At 44.9% G+C, this 13,916-nt stretch overlaps 1 protein-coding gene across 2 annotated transcripts in view; it reads right to left on the reverse strand.

The window, feature by feature from the left end:
* LOC120900319 (signal-induced proliferation-associated 1-like protein 1) overlaps positions 1 to 13,916 on the reverse strand; it is a 78,605-nt gene that overhangs the window by 60,303 nt on the left and 4,386 nt on the right. The gene's annotated exons all lie outside the window — the stretch shown is intronic.

Below are 13,916 nucleotides of genomic sequence, written 5' to 3' on the forward strand. Positions count from 1 at the left end.
CAGGCAACAAAAACATGGCAAGCAGCAGTGTGCTGGGTACAACATACACCGACGAAATGCAAAAGGTTGCACACCTCGCGGTCGGTTATTTTATTGTTCCAATTCATTCCATGAGATGGTGGTGTGCTTTTGAAAAAAATAAAGATAAATTTGTTTCTAATTTAACGGCTGCGTCAAATGATGCATAAAATGAACGGCTGGATAAACAATCAAATATTTTTAATTTAATAATTCAAGTCATCCCCAACACACCGACAGCCGGTAAGCGGAAGAGTATCATAATATTATGTTGTGTGTTGGAGGTGTTTCCTTTGTTTATGATCCAATGCAAATGGGAGCATCCACAATTCGACATAACATTCAAACCAGGCTGTTACACGCATCGCCGCAAGTGCCGCTGGATGACTCGTTTGAACAATCTCTCTCGAATAGGCAGCAGCGCCCATCATCCTCAATACACCCCGAAAGCGATTGTCAACGGGATAAATTGCGCGTAATTTACAAGGTAACGATGTAAAACTACAAAATATGGCAACATCAGCTGCAGACAGAGCGCGCGTTACACAAACACACCCATTGTAAGTTGTCCACTTTTTCGGGCGATATTATGAGCAGAAGGCGTAAGCGACGAACCCTCCACGCCCCATACTGCCTCTGCCTGCCTGCCTGCTAGAGCTACAGTAGCCGTGTAATTATTTGCACCGGTGTTGTGCACACTGCTACATCAGCACTTATTCCGCCGCCGTAAGAGGAAAACATTTGCACGTTAATCACATTTTTCCTGCACAGCCTCCGCCTTGCACCGGCTGCTGCTGCTGCTGCCGTTGGTGATGGGAGATGAATGTTTGCGTGTGGCTGCGCGGTACAGGCGACATTATAAACCGCGACGAAAACATGAAACTCGGGCTCCAAGACGCACCCGTCGATAAGAAGCAAGCCCCTGCACAATGTGGCGGCGGCGGCGGCTGTCGTCGTAAATTCTTCCCCCCGGCAACTCTCGCGGTAATACACACCAGAGCTTGTGTGAAGAGAGCTGATGCGTGAGCCAAAGAGAATCTTAATAGCAAACAGAGTAATAACCTCTCGGTACCACCACAGCACAACGCCGTTGCATAATGCCAGCATGCGGAACAGCCGAGTGTACGTGGCGAGGTAACACAGTAGCGCGCAACTTCATCCTCTTCGAAGTTGACCGGCACAGAGGCATGGTTGTAGGTTTATGGAGCATTCTGCGCGGTAGCGAATCGATTTGCATTATCATCACCGCCATCATCATCATTATCATCAACCGAGGTATGATATCTTTGCGCGAGAGCAGTAATACAGTTTGTGTAACACAGAGCTGGTGGTGTTACTCTGCATCTAATGCGTTTTTTAGTTACAGAACACATTCGAAAACGTATAGAGCAACTAGCTTCTGTGAACATGATGAAAAGACACATTTTTTAGATTCATGCATTCTTCATCTGCAAAATTAGCTATTTTATGTTGTAAGAGGTGAAAATATCACACAAAATTGTCCAAGCTCTTGATAATGCACAATACATATTCAATTCTTCTATTCTGGAGATCCCAGGAACTCCAGAAAAACTTACAGATTTTGTACATCTAATTGTTTGTCAATTTTATCTCAAAATTACTTGAAAGTAAGAGCTTCAAGTAAACTATTTCCATACTTTAAGATGCACATGAACTTCATCCCGAATCTGACACTATGCTCCAAATGCCGTGCACCAGTTCAGTTCATCTTCAGTGCTACTTTACAGCTCCAACAAATATACCTTCCAAGTTAGCTCCTGATATCATCTGGCACAATACGATTGCTTTATCGAATTTCACATTCATCTTCTTCTTCTCCTCCAATTCCATAGACGTCCCAACGATTGCCGAAAACAGATGTTGCCCATCTCTGATTCCCAATGCCACCACCACCACCAATGGGTTCAGTTGTTTATTTTAGGGTTTCATTTTTTTTTTTTTGGGTCGTTCAGTCGGTAACTGTAGCTGAAAAAAGGAATACGCTAACTCTGGACACACAAACAAACACTGGAAGTTAACCCAAACGGACTACTGCATGCTTTTCGTCTCCATCGTTCCCTTGCATAGTTCCTAAAAGGATGCTTTTCTTCTCACTTTATCATTTCACCGAAAGAGTTAACACCTAACCAAACAGATAAAAGCTGTCCCAAAGCACACATCTGGCCACAGGGAGTGCAACGATGAGGAAACACGGTCCCCGGAAGGAAGTTTCAGTGTGAGTGCAGAAATTTTCCTGTCCTCACATACTGAGCCCGCACAGAGCTGCACAAATGACTCTATTGGGAATTGTTGGAGTTTGTTACACACTGAAGATATAGAAATACCAACAACCTATAACCGTATCGCTCCTCCTTCAAACTTGGCTTGACGCCGCAGTATTACGACCCTACTCTCGAACACGATCTGATACTGATAAGGAAAATGCGATGTAAACATGGGAAGCAGACGGTGGAAAAAAAAACTTGCCTTTACTTAAACTGTCCCTCACTGGCTAATTGTACTTTGTCGCCACGTTCGCTACTTGCCGATCGCCAAATAAAGTGTGCGGCATTAAACGATTTTTGCCATTTTTTCTTACCCACACCCATGGCTGCAGCATGGAGAGAGCTGGCCGCATCCATCGCCAGCACCTTGATGGGTGGTGCGCTAAATGGTCATCATCATCAGCCACAGGGCCGAGCGAATGAGAACATGCGAAAAAGTGTGTGCGGGTACAGACGTATAACCCAACGATATCGTATACCACCTCAGAGTCCATCAGTGGAGTGCTATCGCTCCGGTGGAAGGCTATTGATTGCGCATGATTGATAGCAATTGGAATCATTGAGCACACTCTCTCGTTCGCACCACCATCACCACCCACCCTCTTCAAAGGGCGCTGGGGTTGAAATTATAGACAAATCAAATCAAACGCGAAGGTGTCGCCGCGTATTTTGGACAGGCCCAGATGTCCCTCGAGCGCCAGATAACGCCATCGACATCCAAACCGGATCTACGGCAGGCGCTATTGGAGAGAGAAAAGCCATAAAAGCGCCCAAGATAGTGGAGTCAATTTAAAATGCAAATAATGCTAAGAGATATGGGGGAACCTAATTTGGAGATGGACAATTATCCACTTTCAGTGACTCTGGTAGAAATTGACCATAAACTATCGCCCAAAGAAATAGATCTACGATAGGTCCTTGCTCTAGATCGGAGATGTAGAGTAACAAAATGCTGCTTCAATGTACCTCCCCCTTACAGAACAGTTTTTCCCTCCATAATTAAACATCCCCTTCTAAACCAACCAGCTCGTAGCTAAACGAAAACAAACCGACCATGTTTTTATTTGCCAAATAGCTAAACACCCCCCATCGTTTATCACCGCCGTGTGCCGTCTGTATCGTCCCCACGCCATTTACTGCGAGCGGATCTGCCAAGAAGACTTCAATGCGATGGAAGTGTGTAGAAGTGGTGTTTGCACATTCTGCTCTCTCTGTCGTACCTCTTCCGTTTAATTTCATGTTTTTGGAGGAGTACGAGTCTTTCGTTCCAATTTCCTTTACTATAACCATCGCTGGGGAAGAGTACAGCATCGAACCAGTACGGGAGGGTGTTACTATTTCCTCCTTTTCCGGTCACTTCGGACATTAAACGGCCCCAGGCGCGGGAATGCAATCATCCAGTCTTCCCCTATCTAGAACGAAGACGCCACGTGCAGCAGCAGATCGTTTCGAGCGCTTAACATTTATTGACGAAATTGAGCAGCCCCTGAAACGACAGCTCTCTTATAACCTCTCTCGTTAGGGGGTGTCGCCTATTTGAATGAGCCAAAAATTCGATTATTTCTTTTAATGGCTCTGGCCATGATCCTACAGCAAACAAGGATGTGACTTTTATCGACAGCCCGAGGCATTTCATGTCCCTCTGGAGCACAAACACACGTCTGGAGGGGGTTTTAAGAACGGAAAAGAAACATCCTGTCCTTCGAGGCAGAAAAACCCAAACGAGAAATTTTCCGCCCAATTTCCCAAACGCTATTACACTACAGCATGCTGAAGTGAGCAGACACAGTGCGTCACTTTACAATGCCGTTCCCTTTTATTCACCAGGCAGCAACTTTATCCCCATTTGCGCTGAGTGGCGTTTGGAGATTTATGGTCGGCCTCGGCATAAGCCCGAATGTGTGTACACTCCCTTTTTATTGTACCCATCAACACAGCTACAATACCTCAACAACACCAGCGTGCCGCCAACTATCACGGAGAGGCTGGCTTTGCAATACACAAGCAGCAGGCGACGAACGCAACCTTTTCGATGAAAGCGTAACCTTTACCAGCATACGCCACTATTACTACGCTTCCAAGTGCCAAATATGGACGGATTCTTCTTTGTTTTGTTTCTTTTTTTGCCTGTAGCGAGTAAGCAGCCTGTCTGTAGCTGATTAAACTTTCCTTGCACGGCTACACTGTCTGCCCACCGACACACTACTTCCCTGCCCTCCGGACACAAGCGCGGAAAGCAGCGAGAAGAAATTAGTCGGACGAACCAACCCAACAGCAGCAATCGAAACCCATGCGCCACCCAAGGGAAAGGGGAAACAAAATTAACCACCCAGACAAAACAAAGCCATAAACCACACGAAACAGCAACAGAAAACCTTCACCTGTTAGGGAGAGCTTGAACGCAACAGAAGAGACAAAAAACCGAATAAAAACCGAAAGGGAAACATTCAATTTTTGGCCGGAATAAAAGCTCACCCACCAACCCGCGCGCGAAGGTCGTTTGCAAAACCCACAAAACTGTGTAAGCACACACTCACACATGAAAGGCTCTGTTACTAACCGCTCCGGCAACACACAACATGTAACGAGAGAGAGGGAAAGAGAAGTGTGCACAATAATCAAACAGTGGAAAAACGGAAAAAAATAATACACAATCGGAATGCAACCTCGGCAAAAAACTAACCGGAACAACGTGCGCGCAGCAGCACACGGCGGCACGCGGTCGGCCGTCCGGCGAACTAACCTTAACTAACCTGCAAACCCCAAACAGAAACACACGCACGCACAGAGAGCACAGAAGCAAATGTTCCAGCAGCTGCCATCATCAACACGCCAGTGGGGCCCAACAACAGGTTCATTTCGGGAGTGTGGGCCTTTCTTTTTGGTGCTGCTTTCTTTTTTAACCCGCCGAAAAACACACTCGCCACTAAGGCGAGATGATATCAAGTTCAAAAGAAGTAGAGGAAAGGAGGTTCGTCGCCTGTTAGCAAGTGAGTATTTAGCGACATAATTTTATAGTATTTTTTGTACGATGCTGCGAATCTTGCGACGGATGAGGAATGCCAATGTCAGGTGCAAAACTGGGTGCGAATTGGTACGGCAAACAGGTCAAACGTAGCAACTTGCATTGTATCGGGTGGGTTCGTCGCCTTTATTTATTTGCACAAGCCAAACAAGGAGATTTGAACGCCACTTAACTGGTGCAGGACCTTGAAATATTGCCAACTATTTCAAACTTACCAATTTCGGCCCGTTTCAACAACCGCTGAATGATTCATAGTGTAATAACTAAAGAAAAAAGACACTTCACAATTGCAAGACAAATTCACGAGAAAAGATTCATTTTTGAAAACTCGTTCAAGCGTGACGACGCGGTATGCGGACCAAAAAAAGCATCCTCAAACAAATCTTCCGTCACACATAATGCCTTTAACTGATGGAATTTCACCCTCACTTCACAACCAAGAAAGGGAGGGAGATAAGAACGAGAAACATTTATTGAACATACCAGCAAAAAAAAAAAACCGACCAAACATCAAAGATTTCTAACGGATTTCTCCGGAACCGAACCGAGAACTCGAAGGAATCAAATTTCTTACACAACGTTTCCCTTCAGAACAAACAATCGCAACCAGCAAGTAGAAGAAAGAGGGCAAAAAGGATACGCTACCATCTGTAGCTGTGCTTCCATTCAAACTGATTTTCTACACCAAGCCATATTCCCATTCACACACGAGAAGCACTGCTGCTGCTGCTGTAAAAGAATGAATGTTCTTTTCGTTCGCCACTTCTTCTCTCTCTTTTGCAGCACATACAATTATGCCTCAACGCTTCGATGCGAGTGTCTTGCCATTCTTAATCTGCACACGCTTGCCATTTTGCCAGCCCAAGAAGATGCTGGACGACGGCAGAAGAATGTTTTATCTCAAATGCTTACAGCGTACGGGTTTCATTTCGTTCATACAGCAAATACAGCAAGAGAGGGTAAATACGTCACCACATGCCTTGTGTAGAAAATGAAAACAAAGACAAAAATCGATCACATTTGTGAAGCAATTTTTGAAATTAAAAAAGCATCTCCGGGTTTGCTCACTTCTATTAAAAGTGATAATTAAAAACTTCACTTTGTCAAAGCTGTGGCTTTGCAACACTGTCATTGTTATTACCATTAGAGTTGATTGAAAGTGCTGTTGAACCATCCCCTTCTTAAACATGGGTGGATGATTTTTTTTTCCATCTGCTTAGAACGAGGTTGACGACGATCACCCCACAATCCGTTGCGAAACCACACAGCACACACAACAAAAGATGGACGAGGAACAATTTTATAGGCAGCACAATACACATCCGTTCCCTTCGTTTTACGCTGCAAAGAATGGTTGGTTCTGCAATATGCGTCATGGCAGAGGTCTTGAAATGTGCAAAAGAAAAAGGTTGTAAAAAAAACTTCCAGCATCATTGAAGTTCTTCTACACCACAATGGTACAGAAACGCTCATTTGGTACGTTGCTCTCAGGTACAATTGAACGAGAGAGTGTTACAACGACAAGATGGAAGGGAAAATCAGGAGTACCATGTGTATAGAACCCTTCGACGTTTAACAAATTGTAACTCCAGGTACGGTTCTTGAATGATGGCATGCAGGGACAAGGTTCGTACTGATTTGACTTGAGAAACATTTATCAAGAGATCGTTATCATTTAGTTGATAAGAGCTTTTGAAATAGAAGACTCATTTTCTCATAATAATATGCCTAAAATAGAAAGATAAGAGACACATTTAAAGGCTCTTCGTCCTGGCAAATAGTTACATCCTGGCAATAGTCATCACCGCTTTGCCTATCATAAAACACATGTGTGCACATGTTTTAACACGACCGAATCTGCCTGCCACAACTCAAGAAACATGGAAATTTCCAGTATGATTTCCCAATTCTTGCCCTATCAACTACGCCCCGAATTAGAACCAGCTGTTGGAGAGAAATTATTTTGCACAAAAAAAAAACCCCTCTGCACGAATAATGTTCCGCATTACAGCAGCAGCATAAAGAGATAAACTAACGCATTAGTATGCACCGTCCGTACCACGGGGACGCGCAGGAGAATAGATTTCCATACCCGAAACACAAGCGTGACGGGACGTGACGGGGTTATGATGTTGGTTGAAAACGAACGCTCAAAACTATTCATACTTTTCAACGGACATACGAACGTCAGCAGTTCATTGCCACTAAGAGGAGGGTCCTAAAGGGGGAAAAAGATGCATAAACTAAAGAAATATGTTGTCCAAAACGGCAAACGTGAGATTACACTGGCCGGTGTCTATCTGTGGCATGCGACAAACGAAAGCACTTGTAAGGCGACGCTGGGGCCCAGCGGATGATGAAGCAGACAGATTCGGACACCAAAATCACCTCACGTCTCGATAGCCGCCCGACCCGAACGGTGCCGAATTAATAATCGAGCCGCAGCAGCAGCAGTTCAGCGGTGTTTTTTGTTTTAATTTGGCAAATCTGCTCAACGAAACAATGCCAGTTGGCCGCACCGCCGGGTGGTTTTAACATATTTTAACGTGCATTTCATCCCTGCAGCGGTCCGCAACAAAGGACACAAACGGATGCTCTATCACATAGTACGTGTACGTGTTCATATGTTTGCCATTATTTCTCTCCAACTTCTTTTTGGAAGCGCGGCTCATAGTTTATTTTTAAGTTAACATTTTTTAACGTCAACCCTTTCTTTGGGCAGTCTCCAACTCCAAAAATTAGGCCACAAACCTCTAATTGTATCTTCCCTATGCACTCAATACCACAAACGGCATATGCAACCGAGGAGTGAGTGCATTCCCACGGCGCAACTGCACACAACTGTTAAATAATCATACACACAGAGAGAACGACCGGGGCGACCCCCTAAGCGTGCATGCACATTTGCGCTTTTAGTCTCTTTATGTGGTATTTATGTGTGTGTGTGTACGTATTTGGCTCTGACTTCATTGTCCTATAATGTCACTCCAGTATGGGAGGAGTTGGTTTGCACGTAAAAAAAAATTAAATGAAGCCCTACGGGAGAGCATAACTCTATCCCACATTTGCATTCCCTCACTTCACTATTGCTTTCTCATTCTTTCGCTAAACTAACCCTTTCATGCAGGCATTGATCGTGACTTGTGCGCACACACACACACACAGAAAGCCACACTCGTATCACGCGCTAAAGGCAGGCTTAACCAATACAACAGCAAAATGACGGGGCGACTTACTCTCTGACGGACTTGACTGATTGGAGAGTACACCCCACTTATGCAAATATCCAGAAATAAACCGCCGCATCTTAAAGATTGCGCACCACCGCTAGAGGAGGCAACGAGCCTGGTGACCAAGCAGCCTTTCCGGTTTCTGCCGTTGGATGAAGAGGAAGGCAATACTACACACGCTCTCCCCAACGCCGCGTGTGTGTTTTGAGCGAGCGTACTCATTGCAGACTTTTTTGTAGGTTAATGTTGTTTTGCCGAGATGGGTTAATAATATTTCCGATGATCAGGAAGAAGAAAACAACATTTCGCTCATTCATTGATACTGATAAAAAGCAAAAAAGGCCTGTACAATCAAGGTAAGCAGCGGAGTTTCATGGGAGGAATGTTGCTTTTTATGGGATCTACTTCAAGGCCAGTTGTGAAAATGTTTATTGCCGAACGATTGAGGTTTGCAAAAGAAATCTAAAAGCGTATATTCTGCAATTTTATACATGCGTAAGCGTATATTGGACCACAAAAAAACATATTTAACTTCCTTCAGCAAGCTGATCGCTACAGTTCAAGTGCCATTAGGAGGACAAAATACACATCCAGATACTGTTTTTGTCATTTTGTTTTCCTCAATTGCAACACAACCACCAAAGTTTTGACCCATAAATCAACAGCAACCATGCGAAACGATATTAATGCTGGCTTAATATGTGCCGCACACAGTCACCAGTCAGTTTCTCCGTTTATTTTCATTCTATACGTCAGTTAATGGGGAAAGAATTAGAACTATGTTCCGTTAGTGTGTGAAGCACCATATCCCACATTTCCTCGCGCAACAACACACAGCGCAAACGAAAGCCCGATGCGTACGAGCGTCGATGCGTTCTACCGACTACTTCTCCCCACACCATTTGCGGATAATTATGCATTCCCGTATATGTGCGAATGGATGGGTACTGCTGCTTAGTGTACGTGTGTGTGTCACTTTACACATATCCGTACCGCTTTGCCCCTTTTTGTAAGCGAAATCGAAAAAAAAACTCATGTGCATAAATGTGTCGCTGCGTCTCTCCCCATGGGGAGCTAAAACTGTTCCACGTTTCGGTCGTTCTTCCTGGTGCTGAGGCAATGCTCTTGGTGAAACAATTATTTGCCACTGTTTTGTTTAAAGGCGGCACACAGGTTAAATAACACGCATCATGCAACAAATAAGTGGTGTGGTGAAAATGGCAAACATGTTGGTGGTGGTTGATGAAGTTGTTCGAAAAAAAAACGGACCAACTACGGTAACCGAAACAAGTTACCATACAATGATTTAGAAAATGTTTATTTATATGTTTGTGTATCAAATCCACCCTCTTTTGCCCTCTGCATTTGTGCTCACAGCTCAAAAATGTATAAACGCAACACTACAACGATGAACAACAAAGCGGCACACACAAGAGCACGTCGTGGTCCCTCCCCTCCCTATCTCTCACTCTCTCTCTCTCTCTCTCTCCGTGAGTTTTGTTTTCTAAACACATAAATGAAAAAACATTACTAATTTTCCTTCACTTTTTCGCAGCAGATTAAACGAAGATCTGCGCCACAGTCGAAAGGTACACTGTTTTCATGAAAATGTCATAATTAACACACGCTGCCACGAGAGATGCGTTGCCGCAACATTGCAACAACGATTGCCTGCCTCTGCCTGTGCGTGTTGTTGCTGCTGCTGTTTTGTGTTTGGAGGCGCAGAGATGGCAAGGCAACGCTGTCGAAGTGTTGAAAGTAGGGGGCTAAAGGAAGCAAATCACATTTATCACTCGTTGGTACACGCACACAAAACCCGAAACTGTTCCATTGTTTTCAAGCGCTTGCCCCCCCCCCCCCCCCCCTCGTGCCAATGGCCACACAAACATGGGCGATAAAATGGTTAAATTTTATCACGTTGCTGCAACTCCAGCAAGTCCAACTCGACTACAACACCAGCCAGCAACAAGGTGGTTCTATATGTTCGCGCCTTCACACACATAAATATGCTTCCGCTTCTTCGGCAGTTGTGCTCCACACCTAATGGGAGAATTCGGCCTTCGTGGGTGTTGGTTGGTTGGTTGGTGGAAGTGTTCGGGTGTGTAATCCGGTTCGATTTATTGGTCACGTGTGTACGTACAGAACACAGAGACACCTCTTTCGTCATGGATCACACTATCGTCGGTACACCTCCCGCTGTGTAACTCGGAGGTCGACTTGAAACAATCAAAGCTTAACCTACACACTCACATACTTGGTGATTGTGTAGCGACATTTGTGTTTCGCGTAATTAAAACGCTGATTATTTGAAAGAGGTAAATTCTGCATGCAGCAACTCCAGCAACGACAGGGTTGTAACCCCACAAGGTGTTGATTTTTTTCCAAAAACAAAAGTTCACACACACACACACTGAACAACAACGCCAATGGTTGCCCTTTCGCGAAGCATGCTCACACAAACATTACCACCCTCATCACGCCGCCCAAACTGTTGAGCTTGGTGACCAATTAGTGTTACATAGGGTGGCTACCAACACACACACACGCAAACGGAACACGGTGCGCGCGTCCCAACAAAGGCCAGCAACAGTGTGGCGCGTTTTCTAGCATTCTCCGGTGGGCTGGCAAAGGAAAATGATGCAAAAGCCACCCAATGCACAACAATGCACACAGAACAAAGTGAGGTTCTCCCTCTCTCTCTCTCTCCGTCTCTGTCTTTCTTGAGGGCTGGGGACCTCGTAGGTACTAGTAAGTGCTCAGTGTGTGTGGATTTAAAAAAGGGCCCACAGAAGCAGCCATAATTCGTTTCAAATTATGGCTAGTGAACTGTGTTTTTTTTTCTTCTCTCCCTTTCTTACGAAATGTCTTGAAGACAGGTGAGAAGAACAAATTATCTTCAACTAATTATGTGTCTCTTACGTACACGGTCTTGTTCGGTTTGCTGGTTTTGTGTTTTTGTTCTATTTTTCTTCCCCACCAAACATTGCTCAAAAGTCATTGACTCGAAAGAGGTTTAAAAAGCAATCAAACAAACAAAGAGTTGTGCTGATGCGATGTATCTCAAACTTCAACTTAATAAAAAGAGTATTTTTTTTTTTTTATTTAAAAACACTTAAAAACACACACACAAAAACTATAAATAGTTACACCCATATATCACCAAAAGCTTATCTACATTCCACACCACCTTGCTCAGCATGTGAGACAAACCATTGAAAGTGATCCAAAAACTTGCTCCAAACATGCCACCAATTTTGGGGAAAATGAAACTGTCCCTGTCAACAACATTGCCTATTTTCATTTTTTTATGGTAGCAACCCCCCTACTTCAAGTATCGGGAGCAACGTGAGGGTCCACCGGCCACTGCTACGCTATCGAAATTTGATGTTTTGTTCCGCGTTGGAATTCGGGTCACGGATCGATCACGTTTTTCACACCTATAAGCCACCCTCCTGGTGTCTCGACGGCGGCATTCACACGCGCGCACGACCACTCTTATCACGCGACTTGTCGCACACAAGCGCGAACAAAGGCCCGACCAAAAGCATAAAACCATCGAAAGGGAGTGACAGAGAGCGAGTCAGAAGTCGATAAAATTGGGAAAAACTAGATAAAATGGAAAGTCGTCTATGAAAGCCTCCCGAAAAAACAAACCAGGTCCCCATCAAATACAGCAATTATGGCACAACAATCAGGCCGGCAATCATAAAATAAGCGCCATTGGCCCAAGAAGAAGACACTGATAGAGGAATTCCCCGATATGAGAAAACTGGGACAGTTTGAACCAGCGTACCCCGGTTGGAATGCATTTCTCCCAACAAAACAGACAAAACACACCTCTCTCTCTCGATGGCGCGTCTGATGTCGCGCCCGGTCAGGAAGGACGTCTAACGTCTGGGGCGCCACTTTTCACCCGTCATCATCTTCGGACAATGTCCAAATGCATCTTCACACTTGCACACGCCGGCAGACTCCTCTCCACACGATAAATATCACATGGGAGAAGCGGCGAAGAGAAGTGCTGGTTAATGACTGATGAAGTACGGCCCCAAGTACGGCTGCGCTATTCGCGACATGATTCACTTTCTCCTTCCGCTGGGAAGAAGCATTTGACGATCACGCCGCCAACTCGACACGGAACCCTGACGGATGTCGGAGTGGACATCCGCTGACTTGCAGAAGCAGCAAAACCCTATCATATCCCAACCAACGGAGAGGAGACGATAGAGCAAAATACATCACTTTAAAGTTGCCATTACCAAAGGCATCAGGGCACAATACATTAGGGGAGTGGTGGCGTCGTGTGTGTCTCTCCCATCGATAAAGGAGAAAGTTTTCTCCAGTTTTTAAAACGTCATCTCTATCAGCATTTTTTATGTTTTTGATTCTCTGTTTCCCACGAGGCGAGCCTTCGTGTGGCTTAGAAATTCAGATGACAGTTCTTCAACAACTAACATTTCCCGAATGTCAACAGAAACTTTGGATAACGTCTGCACAGGAAGAACTCATCTGGGCAGTGTCTGAGTGTCTTCTTCCAATAGAGTTCCTATAATATCATTTCAAACATAGTTGTCCAACATAGCTCAATTTCAACAGGAAGCTCATTCCATACTTGTAGACACTTCCGACATCCGAAAACTCATCTCGCGAAACTCTGCCGTCTGTCAACCGGCTTGATGTGCTTTTTTCTGAAACGATTTTCCGTTCCACATTTCAAACATCGTCCACAACTGATTGGCAAGACCTATCAGAAGAGCTTAATGAACCGAACATCTAAAATCTCCACTCCTACCCTTCATTCCTTCCACGTAATGAAGTCATTTCTCCCTAACCCCACCGGATCAATCCTAATGGCGTTTAATCTTTATTTGCCGCGAAACAAGCCCGCGCCCGTACCACCCCAATCCAAAACTGGCGGCGCTGACGGTGAATGCTGTTACCCAAAAACTTCATCCCGGAAAACGTGGCGTCGTCTCATCCATTTCAGCTTTTATCAAATTCAATGATGATGAATTACACACAACAGCCCACCGCACCCCGAGTGGCACATTACCAACTACCCGAGGCATCTTGGCGACGAATGGCATCTCTATGTGTTTTTGTGTTGTTGAAAAAAACTGTACTGATGACCCCGTTTCCGAAGACGAAATAAAAAAAAAACTATAACCCAAGTTCCAACCAGTAACCCCGACGACAACGACGACGCCGGATGGACTATCGCCAACCACGACACAATACAATAAGGGCTATCGGGACGGAAATCTTTCTTACGCACGCACCCCTCCTCAGTGCCCTGTCCGCCTCCTTCTTCATGCCCAAGATAACTAGCCTGCTTGGTTCTGGGGGCATTTTCCCACA

This window comes from Anopheles arabiensis, chromosome 3, assembly GCF_016920715.1.
Source record: "Anopheles arabiensis isolate DONGOLA chromosome 3, AaraD3, whole genome shotgun sequence".
Classification (NCBI taxonomy): Eukaryota; Metazoa; Arthropoda; class Insecta; order Diptera; family Culicidae; genus Anopheles; species Anopheles arabiensis.